Here is a 10,662-nt window from a genome sequence, read left to right on the forward strand (position 1 = left end):
TGTGTTTATGTATATGTGTATATGTGCATTGGTAAATTACTATATATCACATGTGTATATTGTGGGGTTTTGTTTATCTTTTATTAATCTTTCATTATTTTTCTCAGCCTCTCTTGTATTAAGCTGCAGTAATGTGCAAGTTTCCAGACTGTGAGATCAATAATGTTTTATCTTATCTTATTTTATCTTAAAAACAGTTTTTAGTCGGTAGATAACTGTGTTTTTGCTTTGAAACTACAAATATGGCCAAACGGGGTGGAGTCGAACGCTCAGCGACCTGGAGGGGGCGGGGTGTGAAATATCTCATTTGTATTTAAAGAGTCCGCACCAAAACAGCTTGCTTTGAGGCGCAACTCAGAACAGGGGTAAAGCAAGAAAAGCAAGGAGTCTGTGGAGCAACAAAAAGGAATTAAGACCAAAGCGTTGCAGTTTTATTTTAAATAGACCATAAGTGAATGATTTAGATGAGAAAAAAGGATTTAAAAGCATGATATGATACCTTTAAATCCTCCTTTTTCACAGTGAAATCATTCAGTTGGGTTCTATATAAAGTGGAACTACTGAGCTTTGGTCTCAAATCCTCCTTATTGTAACTCCACAAGTTCCTCTTTCAACCTTTTTATTTTTTTGAGGGGTGTCTCAAAAAGTTTTTTTAAAGCTGTCTCTTTAAATACAAATGAGGCTCTTCACACCCCACCGCCTCCAGCTTCCAGGCTGGTTCATTCTATCCTGATGCATCTCAGTAATCCAGGTAGAAAAAATCAAAAAGATAAACTAAGTAGGTCCTCTGGATGGGTTCTTCTTTAGTGAAATGTTTTGTCTCTCCTCCAAGAGACTTCTTCAGTCTGATGAGTTTCAGGTGAACTCAGCCTTATAAGCACTGCCTCCACATGGTGAACAAAGAGATTAGTCACATGCAAAAGAGGGCCGTCGCCTAACAATAGGCTTGATTAGCTCTATTGTTCAGGGCCCCAACGATACTCAACACAAATAGGGAAAGAGAGACAAAAACAAGGGTACGTTGAACCCCGCTTACACTCACTACATATACATAACAAAACACCAAATAACCACAGCCGAAGCATCCAAACCAATAAGTCAGGTGATGGGGCACATGACCCTCTATGAACAAATGTCCAAAAAGAATATAAAGATATCTATGAAGCACCTGGAGAGACTAAAATAAAAAAAAATGTCTACACTCTAGAGACTCAGGGACACAACAAAAAGCATTTAATGGCTAAATGTAGATTTTGCACGACATGTCCCCTTTAAGTCTACGTGGAGATAAGGCTCACCTTTTCCAAAAAGAAGTAGGCCTTGTCCAAAGTCACACATATTRTATTTACAAGTTAACAATTTTTGACACATTTGCACTTGTCAACCACTTGCATGCAAATAGCAATTTAGTGGGGTAAAACTAAAATATTTCAAAATGTAAGTTTATTAAAAGTTTAACTGTGAGAAACGTGGATCATCAACTGTTCATCAACAGCTGCAGCCCAAAAAGATACCGTGTTAAGCTCTAKCTTGAAGGGTTTTGTGAAAGTGGTGTTAGAACATGGTGCTTGACAAAGGTCAGCCTTGTTAGTGTCTGATTTATTCATTTTTATTTTATTTTTGTTACACACTGAATTCCCTCATTACTGCCAAACATGACGATTTAGGAACAAATTGTTTGAAGCTAAGCAGTAATAAAAGCCTTTGGTTTATGTGGTGATAAACAAAGACAGACAGTGATGAGGAAAAAATAGAAGGGGATGGTTTGACAGATTGGGCTGGGTTTGTTTTAGAAAGTAGTGGAGTATTTGGGTGGTACAGGTTTTTTGAAACAGCATGTCGCTGTTTGCAGTAGCAGAGCTGATACATAAGTCTGTCTGCTGACCGCTAGCCTGAGGTGTAGCATAAATAAGGGATGATTATGCCAAGCAGTGCACAGCTCTCTACATGCGAAATAACCCGGAGGGGTTTAACAKTGCTGCAAATTCTAGTTTCTGTGTATCTGGTGTGTATGTGTGGGCGACTGGGCTTTAGATATACAAGGCATAAACACATGAAAAAAGGAGCACGAACACTTGGATGCCAAGTCTCTCCTTTCAAAAGACTCTGCCTCATGCATACTGTACACAAATGCATCCACATGTGCACAAACACACAGGAATAATRTCATCTCAAAAGACGAGACAAGAAAACTCAGCATGGTTATTTTCTGCAGTCCATTCATCAGCTGTGAATATCCAGGCCTGCGCAAGCACAGAAACTCTAACTTTCCATCGCTTCTCGCCTCAGACTCGGTCATTATCTCGATGTGCTCTTGTTTGTGTGTGAAACATTTTCATCTGCAATGACTCATTGCTTTTGAGAGTTTACCAGCTGCCCGGTGCTCAAGTGTGTGATCACGGCATAAAGAGTTCGAACGGGAGCAGCGGCTGACTGGCAAGCCACAGCAATGGACTAATTAGGCCTCTAAAACCCAAAAGCCAGCAGGTTTGATCTGTGCCTGGTGCGAGAAGGAAAATGGTCATAATACAGTTTTTTTCCTTCTAATAATAGACACTCTGAGGCCTGCCTCTCTGTATTTTACCATCATTACTGAATTGGTCTGAGGTGTGCGGGGGACTGAACAATGCTTTGGCCTTTTTGTGCAATTAACACTAAGCTGCCCTTGACTGTAGCTCTCTACTGGTTTGTACCTGCTCAGCTAGCCAATAGTGGGTTTATTTGGTTGCCAACAGCAGCCCCCAGGTGTGAATATGTGTAGCTGTGTGAGGCTGAACCATTCCTCTTGAATAACTAAGATCCCTATGATCTGTTTATGCCAATCAGAGGAATCATTAAGTGATTAGGTTGGAATGCTCACTCATGCTGCACTGTTGTGCATCGTTCTTTTGCCCTGAACCAACCAAACTACTGTGTGTGTTCCACTGGCTGATTAATTAACTGGCTGATTAATCAATTTTATCCCACCGTCTAAATCATTTGCATCCGTTTAGAGATTTGATGTAGTGAACACCAACCAGGGCTGAAACCTTGAAACTTGGATAACTTCATTAATGGAATTTGCATTGTTTTGTTTAATCAAGACAAATATGCTAAAATAAAACAAGTTGATGGCAGGGACTGTGAAATAGGGGGAAAAAAGATAAGTAACTGGTGAGGAATGAAGAACCAAATGCAATGTTTGCTGAATAGTTTGGTTGTTTTACAAAGATGACGCAGTTTGTGGTGTGTACCTCTTTATTAAAATTTACAAGATGTTTCATACAAGATTTACTAAAAGTACAGACTTCACTGTATTGGACTGTCAGAACATACTGTTGCACGGTTTAAAAATAATCTCTCAGACAGGTTCCAGTACTCAAAAGCTGAACTTTCAGCTTGCTTTGTGTAGCCCAAAGCATTCCCCAGACGTGCATTCCTGGAACGACTCTTCTTAACTTTTTGTATCAACAATGTCGATAAAGACTTCTCAACTGTCAATTTCCCCTTTTACACCAATACGAACTTATCCGGCACCAGTTCTGAATGCCTAAAAGACCTAAACTTTATGCCTGGTTCACACAGCAAGATTTTAAAGTTGTCAATTGGTTTTCAAATCATTTGAAACCCCACACATGAAAACAAAAAATGTCATGGATATAGCAGGTTTGGTCCTACATTGTGCTGTGTTCAGCCACATGACAAAATACAACACACCAATCTGAGTTCAGAGTAAATAAACATGGCTGATGAAGAAGAAGCATTGGTGTTAATTTGTGGACTATTTTTAATAGAGATAAAACTGAACAAAAAAGCCGTCTCCAACGTCCAMTGGATTTTCTGGATCTCCACGGCAGTTGTTTTGTCTTCTGTATTTACGATTACCCTCCATGTTTCCATTACCTCACTTTCTGATTTGTTACGTTCAACAGTCTGTGTGCTTGTTTGTTCTTGGGGAACACCAAAAACACTGGGGTGTCAGGCCCAGGTGATCCAACATGTGAAATGTCCCCGATTTGAAATCGAAGTGGTCCCGACGTCTTTCTGAGCCGACAAGACCACTCTTAACTCACCACACACGCCAAGAATATCTCCTAAAATTACCTTTAGAGCCATCACTATAATCGGGGCGTCCGTAAGATTGTCAGAAGGGCAAAATTGAGTCAAAAATTGACAGTTCTCTTGCAGTGTGAACCAGGCATTAGTTGTTCATTTTAATCTGTCACCTCTCCGTTGTTCTGACACAAAGTTAGTCCCTGAGAACAATGGGAATTAWGATTTATTTCCACTCATTAAAGTTTCATATCAGTCAGCTGATAAAATACTGAAGTCAAAATGTTTCTTTTAGTTTTTTATTTTTTTTTAATTTTTTTGTGGCTAAAAATTTGTCTGGCATTTTATGTGTCTTTTATGGATGACAGAGAAGTTGCATGTCAAAATGAAAACACAGTCGAGTTTTGAGATTCATTGCAAACCTTAAAACTCTTATTGTGTCATGCAGTTTYGTTTTTCCTTTTGTTGCTTAAATCACTAGCATTTTCTTATTTAAATTGTGATTCTTTGCTTTCTTTCATATGTTCAGATCTTCATCCTTGACGAATTAAGAAGGTGATTGTTTAGCCACGTGACTTGTTTTTAACTTTCTGGTACTAAGTTGGGAAAAAAATGTTGAAATATTGTCACCCTTGCTGTTGGAGTCGACTTCAAAAYCTACTGACTTTTGATATAACTGGTCTCATTGAGTGAATTTAAACAAATTTGACAACATTCTTTGCTACATCTGCTCTATTGCATAATTCAAGTAAAAATAAAATATTTTTTTCATGAAGGTTTTCAGTGTGTGAATTAAAAATGCATGCATGGCTGGCCTGAAATCCATCAGATGCTAATCCTTTTTATCTTAAATGAGACATTTTTCAATTTTGCAAGGATCGCAAAGCCTACTCAAGTCTCAACTGTATGTCCTAGTTTAGATAAAATGGTGTTATAAAAATTTAAGTGCAGTTGGCTTACAAACTAGTTTATTGTGACATTGCGCTGGACAAACTAAAATGTCTGAATTGCTTCATTTTATCACTTGGTGAATCTATTTTTACCTGGGTAAACACAGAGTGGTGGGAATATCTTCTGAATTAAATCTGTTTCATCCTCTCAGGAGAATTTCAGAGGCATATCAAGATATTTTCAACCTTTTTTTGCGGGTGGCCAAATGTGTTGCAAAGCCAATTTATGTCAGTGTTCTCTTTTATTTGTCACCCAGTGATATAAACCCTCTTGCCTTCCTTTTGTTTTTGCTTTTTTTTCCAACTTGGAGCATAAGATGATTTATTATGACACCACACAGCCATAGCATTTGACACAAATCTTTTTTTTTCTTTTTTTATAGCTTTAACAGGTTTTAAATGACCATTAAATTTCCTGTGACAATACAGCAGGTAGTCAAAGCCAATTCAGCCCAAAGCAAAGTGGCATCAAATCGGACTCCATTTGTCGGGTGCACTGTAAAATGTCAAAGGAAGCAAGGAGGGATGGGAAATGTGAAAGATTTGAAATGGCACTCGGCAACTTTGTTACACGTTGAGGATAGATGTCTGGATTTTCAACTTTTATGACAGCATAACTGTGCCCGTGTCATGTCTAAGCTGAAAATTACTTTAACTTCAACTTGATTAATAAATATTCATGCCAGGACTTACCTAATATTGCATGTTTTTCTTAAAAAAGTTTAATTTAAGATTTAGTGAATTGTCTGTTTAATTATATGGGGAGCCAAGTGTAAAATAAAAATGTTTAACATGTTTTTTTTCACTATTTAGGCTCACTTTGAGTTAAAATGCTAGTTAAAAAAATCCAATTTCAGCTTCTAATACTACTAAAGCTTCCCCACAAGACATCGAACTTGCAAGTGTAGCCCTTGTCAAAGCTGTGTTTCAAACTCATGGACCACAGATACCATCCATAGTGATTTTAATGAAAACATTTTGAATTTAAATCTTAAATGCCATCTTCAGCAGCATTAGCATTTGCTTTTGTCTCAGAATGATGCCATCACAACAAGAGCTGTGCATCAACTGCAAAGGCTGTGTTCCATTCAGAAATTCTTCACTGTAAATTTGTAAATTTTTAAACTAGCAATTTACATTCAGAAAGTCAGCTAAATAATGAAAATGTGTTACTGACATTTTAACTTTATAATAACCATTTAAGTGCAAATGTAAAATTCTGATMAGTAGATCTAAACAACTGAGTTTTAGTCTTCTTTCCATTAATCTGAGTTAAAACATTCAGCTTCCTGTGTTTGTCTCATTAACGGTATTATGGTTTGTACCTTTTTAAATATGTGTTCCTGTCAGTTTGAGACAGGAACACACAAAGTTGGCTATTGGCCATTAATTTGACAAATACATGCATTTTTTCATCTACAAGATTTTAATCTTGCACTCACAGCCCAGTTTTTAAATTTACCTAAAAACTCACATGAAAAAAAAATAAACATTTTAAGCTTTGACAAAAGGAAAGGGGGAAAAACTGGTGCCTGATAGAAACTGTTAGCATCTCAGCYGATTCCCATCTGGAAGCTCCACAGAATTAATGATTTATGGGCGGCACGTTCAGGTCTAATTGGATTTTGGAACTACCTTTTTCATGTGACAGTCTGCAGCAGCCCGACACCACTGCCCTGCCTTGATGTGGAAGTCATTGCCATCATGCCTTCAAATGAACAACTCAACTTGCTCTCGCGTCACAAAGATGCATGAAGAGTCTTGCGTACACACGCTAGTAATGTTGCCTGGCAACCAAAAAGCAGCCCCCTTCTCGTTTCTTGATTTGTAGCTTTAGTCAAAAAGGAAAAAAAAAAGTTTGCATAAAATAATTATTTTTTTTCCTTATTTACTGTGCCCATGACAACATGTATCTGCTTCTCTGCTACTATAAAAGTAGTTGAGTGGGTGGAATAAAGTAACATTAGTCCTTTTTGGTTTATAAAATAAATTAGTCATGTTTCTTTAAATGTGTAAACTAATTACATTTTTTGCACCACTGTTTTTCTTTACATGGTGTTTGAGGTTGAAAGCTTTTTCAAGTGCAGCACTAAATGTTACTCCTAACACTCGCCTATGGTGTTACATACTATGTTATAGTCATTAAAAGTGAGAAGTGATAGCTATTTATGGTATTTAATACTTTATTTGGACTGTTTTACAGTAATTTAAGACCCATTTTGGAAGCTATGAATTCAACACATCAGGGAAGGAAAAACAAACATCTTGACAAACATCACTATTCGAGCACTTCCTCAGTCACCTGTCTAATTATTTAGTGTAGTTACCTTTCCATCAATTTATATTTTGACATTTTTGGATTGATTCTGTCAGTGATTATAATAGGTTCAAATGGATTTTAAGGAAGAATACTAAAGTAAAGCCCAAACGAGCTCTGGAACACTAAAAATAACCATAAAAACACTCGTTGGAAACAAGTGTTGGCTTGCTTTTTTGGTTGTTTACTGCCAAATGAGCATTTTTCTGCATTTTGAGTGTATTTTGGAAAGAGTGCTGCCTTTTGCCGCTGAAACTGGCACTTATTAGAGCAAGAAAACACCACAACAGTTGAGTTGTGGGCTGAATAATGACTGGATTGTGGCACATGCGGACACCGGGTACAGACATTTAACAACCTTGTCTCAATGAGGAGTCGGATAATCACTGAAACTGAACTGAAAAAGACACAAACAGAAACTGTGGAGATGCAGTTTGTGGTAGTTAAGTTCATCCGTTTATGGTTTTAAAAATACTTTTTATCAATTAAATGCAGTTTATCTATACAGCGCCAAGTCACAACAAACGTCGTCTCATGGCATTGTACAAAAAAAATAATAACCTAAGGAAGCCAGCAGATTGTGTTGAATAGCTTTGACATAGTCCCCCATCCTGAGCAGTACTTGGGCAACAGTGAAAAGGAAAAATGCCCTTTTAACAGGATGAAACCACCAGCAGAACCAGGCTCAGGATGGGCAGTCATCTGCTTTGACCGGCTTGATTTTGGGGGACCAGGAAGAGACMCAGAAGCCTCATTCATAAGACAGCTCAGTCTGGGACTGACACATGTTCTGTCTTCCTTGGATCTTTCAGAGAAAAAAAAAACATGAAAGCGGCAAGGGGGGTAAAGTGAGCCCACCTCTGATACCCCTCTGAGCTGCCAACAGTGGTAGTAGCAGAGCTGGGCCTGAGCCGGGCAGACCGACTTGTGAAGATGCAACCCGTAATCCCGCGTCTCAGAAAATGACAATGAGCTGATGACATCAGTGAGTGACCACAGGATTAATCAAAAAACAGATTATATTACAGAGGGAATATTAAAGATGACACTAAACGAAAATGTTGTAGGTAGTTTAACAAATACTGAACTACAGGATCGCTAAAATTAGTTAAATCAGTCTTTTGTTGTGTTTGACACAAGGCAGATGTCAGTGAGAGACTACTGAATTAATCAATAGATATTTTACAGAGGAAATATTAAAGATGATATGGAACAGCAACTTTGTAGTTAGTTAACAAATATTGAACCACAGAATCACTAAAATTAGTTAATTCAGTGTTTTTTTGCTTGTGTTTGATACAAGACAGACGTCAGTAAGCGACTGCAGGATTAATCAGATTCATTATCAAGGGRATATTAAAGATGACACTAAACAACAACTGTGTAGCTAGTTTAAAATATTGAACCACATGATCGCTAAAGTAAGGTAAATGTGTTTTGTTTGGCATGCAGCAGATGTCTGTCACACAATAAATGTGTTACTGTCCACTACAGCCGAACTGAAATCTACTTCACGCCGCTTTTGGTTCAGCGCTGCTGGGTTCATTTCTTTCTCATTTTCTTTTTTTTTTTTTTTTTTTTTTTTTTTTTTTTTTTTTTTTTTTTTTTTTTTGTTTCCGCTCTCGGAGGAGTAAGATGCTTTTTCTTTCTCTCCTGCCCTTCCTTATCTTTCCCTGCTTTGCTGCTTGGAGACTTCTCTACATTTTTCATCCAAAACTAGAAATTATGGATATTTTTATTTTTATGGATTTGGTTAGCTGGTCTCTTAATAAAATTTTTGGAGCAAAGTAGTTTTTTCTTCTTCCATGGGAGGACACATCAAAGGTGGGACCTCTGTTCTTCTCTGTTCTGGATATACGTCTGGATTCTGATCACTGGATTCTACAGATTGGCTTGGTGGTCTCCTGGTGGTCTGCAAATCAGCATTGGTGGCTGTTAATCTCCTGGCTGACTGACCAATTTGATGGATGGCCGTATTCTATCAGAACTCGGACACTGACCTTGAGCGAGCTGGACTCGGTCTGCAAGCGGTTCTAATGAGGGTCGTGGGCCGGCTGTGGTCCCTGGACTTTGCTGGCCAGATGGAATTCATCTTGGAGAAAGCTGACAGATCGGCTCGGTGGAATTTGTCCACACCATTTGCCTGATTGGATTCGACACCTTGAGATGTACCTGCAGACATTAAAGCAGATGGAAAATTGTTATGATCTGCCTGACTCTTCTGTTCCCAAAACAACTGATTACAGAATCTGGCTCTCTCCTACAACGGCCTTAATCTGTTGATTAAATTCTTCCTGGCTGGATTACGTCGACGAGGCTCTGCCCCATACCTTCCCCCCTCCTCTCTCACCCATCTAATCTGATTTTCTGAGCAGGCTAAAGGCCGCACAGAATGAACAGTTCCATCAATATTCTGAACAATGGCTGTGCTGGTTTTGGGGACTGGATTCTTCGGGCCACCCTAAACTCACTTACTCCCCTGGCCAATAAATCTGCCCCATGCAGAGTTTTTTTTGTCATAAACACCATAGTGTGTCACAGTGTTGATATAATATGTTTTTGCTTTTTTCCTCATCTTCCATTGTGTGGTTTTTAGATTTTCTGTTGTTTAGTTGTTATGGTAGCGCAACTGTGTTTTGCTGCATGACCGGTCTAAACTGCCCCCTCCCCCCTTTTCTGAATGTACAGCACCTTGTGAATTTATTTCTGTGAAAGGTGCTATATAAATAAAACTTTACTGACTGACTGACTGACTTACTGACTTACTTACTGACTTACTGACTTACTTACTTACTTACTTACTTACTTACTTACTTACTTTCTTCATTTCTGAGTGTGTACATGCGAGCGGGAACTGGCTGGCTTCACCTGTAATTTATGAATGACCCGAAGGAGCTTAAAGCCGGACTGGTCTTTGCGTCCATTTTGCGGAACTGTCTTGTGAAAGAGGCTAGACAAATACAGATTCAGGTGAAACTCCTCAAACTCAAGAAATCTCTTAGAGAAGAGACAACACATTTCATTAAAGAAGAAACTATCCTTAACTAACTGACCTACTAATTTTTCTTGTTGAAATAATTTGAACATACCACTCGGCAGTGGCGGCTGGTGGATTTTTCTCCAGGGGGGGCTACAACWMCAAAATACATATCTTAGAAAGCAATCAAGCGTAYTAAGTTGTAACACACCAGTATATTTATTAAACAAACGAAAATAATAAAACAGCATTACAATGTCATGTATTGTGTTATTTTTTGTACGTAAATTTTGCTCTTCTGTTACTGAGAAGCAAATTTCTTCATGACCCTGGTTAAAGTCAGGGATGTTTTAATAAGATTCTTCTCTATAGAGCATGGTCAGTGC

The sequence above is a fragment of the Austrofundulus limnaeus genome, unplaced genomic scaffold (genome assembly GCF_001266775.1).
Source record: "Austrofundulus limnaeus strain Quisiro unplaced genomic scaffold, Austrofundulus_limnaeus-1.0 Scaffold154, whole genome shotgun sequence".
Taxonomy (NCBI): domain Eukaryota; kingdom Metazoa; phylum Chordata; class Actinopteri; order Cyprinodontiformes; family Rivulidae; genus Austrofundulus; species Austrofundulus limnaeus.